Raw genomic sequence first — 3,227 nt, forward strand, 5'->3', positions numbered from 1 at the left:
CACACATGAAGGGATTAACATGGCAGATAGTACAGGGGAAGGTGAACAACATAGGTGCGAGGAGAAAGGGAAAGAGAGTGACTATACGGATTCAGCATATGAAGTGGGAGCAAGAAAGGTAGATCAGTTTTTCTTATGACATCGGACTCTGCTATAAGACATGAGACAAATTTGACAGCATTCAGTCCGCAATATGAATTGTTTTGTTTAGATTAGGTCAATGCATTTTTCTGTTTGCCTTGAGATTTTGAGCTCCGTGTAATTTTCTTGTTCATCTATAACAGGGAGCCTCCCTACATGAGAAGACAGTTTGGAGGCAAAGGGGGCTGTGAATGTGGAAGGCATTTGGCGGGGCCCAGGTGGCCGACCGGTTCTCCCGCCCGGTCTTATAGGTGCTGTCTTGGAAGAGGCCCACGGCCTAATACACTGTGGGAAACTACAAATGATGAGGCATCTGACACATTCATGGTATCTGTTTAGCAAAGAATTTTTGATATGTACACATTCCAATGTGAGGTTAACAATTTGGCCATATGAGGGAAAGTTTCCACTACACTAATGGCAGGGTGAGAAAAAATTAATAGACCACACAGATTTAATTGATAGGGTAGATGGGTTCTGATACTTCCTGGTGGCAGTGGATGCATACACTTGCTGGCAGGAGGCGGTTCCCACAAAAGTAGAAGAGTAAAAAGCAATAATAAAGTTTCTCATTATTTGATATATCCACACATGGTTTTCCCACAATAATTAGATTAGATTGGCACTCACATTTAAAAGACCTCCAAGAAGAAGAGAAGCGTGAGGCCTCAAACACGCTCTGGTAGAGTTTCTCATGACTAATCACAAAGTAATCTGGAAATGAATTGAATGCTGAGTAGCAAATTGGCAAGGTTTATGCTCACGGTGGAATGAGGTGGACACAGGTGCTATCAATAGCCCTGATGTCAGCAAGATCTGTTATCTCCCGGACAGGATTCACCCCCTTTGAGCTCGGGTGGGTGTTCCCTCTCCGGGACCTAGAGCAGATAATTATTATTAAATCCATCACTGTTTTTGACATATAATCCTATTGTGATCAAACTAATAGCATTTCTCTTAAGTTTTCTCTCAATAGGTAAACTCGGGAGCCGGAGGTGAAGGAGAGCACGGGACTCCAGACACATCGGAGTGGGTTCTCTTGAAAGCCATTAAGAGAAAGTGGACTGAGCCGAGGTGGACAGGACCATTCCAAGTAGTGGAGCGTACGACCCACGCTGTTCGTTTGCAGGGCAAAGGTGAAACCTGGTATCACTGGAGCCAGTGCACACCGGCAGCTGCACCTCGGAGATCACTTCGTAACTGTGAAGAACATCAACAGGAAACAATATGAAGTTTTGGGTTTTATTACTGCCTGTGCTATTAGGTTTGTGCAAGGGGCGGATAGGTGAGATTTGTTTAGGTTACACAGGGGTGGTGTTAAATTATGTTAGGGGAAGTGACATTACATTTCAATTTGACTTGTGTGATGTAGGAGGAGGCTGTAGAAATCCAGAGGGATGGAGGAGTTATGATGTATATATATGTATGTATAGCGTGGTGCATTATACTTGTTTATATGGGGAAGGGGTGGTTCAGGAAATGTGTCCAAATTGGAGTTATGTACATTGGTATACAGGGCGGAACTGGAGTCCCAGTGTCCCAGCATTTTGGACGAAGGATGATAGGGACAAGATAACATTTACTAGGGGACAGTTGAGGGAACAGAAACATAGGGGTTTAAATCCACTGCTACTCTCCATCAGGGATATGCAGTATTCTCCACAAAGGAGGTTGGACGGGACAGGTGACAGATTGTTTTTAGTATTAGGTGTAAATGCAGCAGGTCAGGACCCAAAAGGTATTATAGAAATTAATTGGATTGACCCAGTGGCATTAAGTCCCGCACCAACAGCGATTCCTGTGTTGAGGGGGTTGGCTGAGGTTATCGCCATTGATGTAACAAACCTGACCGCAGGAGATGTGGTCCGGATGGCGACGGGATATGGTGATACCAACATTTGGATTGAATGGATACAAGCTACAGTTAGAGACAGAAACATGACAAATTGTGTGGCTTGTTCCTCAGCTCGTCCCGTTCGGCGTACATTTCCGGCACCCTTATTGATTGACACTGACCCTCAAGGATTTCAATGTATGCTTTCTTTGCATTTGTATGATAATCCTCCTAATTGTACTACTCTATCAGCCCTTTTCCCAGTGATGTCAAACAAAACAGCCCCACCAATGTTTGCGCCGTCTAAAAGTAACTACACGTGTCTCAGTAGGAATGGAGATGCTCAGATGGGTGAGTTAACTGCCACCTGGTGTGGGAAAACAATTAATGTCTCATCATGGAATAATGCCTCTCATTTTCCAGTACATCGTGCAGACCTGTTCTGGTACTGTGGGGGGCGGACATTATTTGCCGCCCTCCCTCCAAGGTGGTCAGGCACCTGCACCATTGTACGATTACTGCTCCCATTAACCCTTCTGGGTCAAAAGGGGGTGCCTGCTCCGCCAGCCAGGGAGAGGAGATCGACTCCATCGTTTGATCTCACTCAAGGATCCCCCACCTACATTGATGCTATTGGGGTTCCGAGAGGTGTTCCAGATGAGTATAAATTGGTTGACCAGGTGGCATCGGGATTTGAGAATATTCCAATTTTATCTGCGTTGTTCCCTGTCACCCCAAATAAAAACATAGATCGGATTAATTACATACATTATAATGTTCAGAGACTGGCTAACCTCACTCGGGATGCTGTTGCAGGTCTTTCAGAGCAGCTGGCGGCCACCTCGCTGATGGCAGTTCAGAACAGGATGGCACTCGATATGCTCCTGGCTGAAAAAGGTGGTGTCTGCTCTATGTTTGGTGATCAATGTTGCACCTTTATTCCTAATAACACAGCCCCGGATGGTTCAGTAACTCGGGCGCTAGAAGGCCTGAGGACTTTGTCAGAAGAGTTGAAGGAAAATTCGGGCATTGATAATCCTCTGGGAAAATGGTTAGATAGAATGTTTGGAAAATGGAAAGTGATTATTGTATCTGTATTAATCTCATTAATTTCAGCTGTAACTAGTTTAGTTTTGTGTGGTTGTTGTTGTATTCCGTGTATTCGCTCATTATGTAATCGACTTATTGTTACTGCATTAGAAGGTAAACAACCCCCACCCTACCAAATGGCTCAATTTCAGAAGGAGAGGGC

This window comes from Nelusetta ayraudi, unplaced genomic scaffold (genome assembly GCF_046127955.1).
Source record: "Nelusetta ayraudi isolate G7.1 ecotype Tasmania unplaced genomic scaffold, CSIRO-AGI_Nayr_v1 ptg000139l, whole genome shotgun sequence".
Lineage (NCBI taxonomy): Eukaryota > Metazoa > Chordata > Actinopteri > Tetraodontiformes > Monacanthidae > Nelusetta > Nelusetta ayraudi.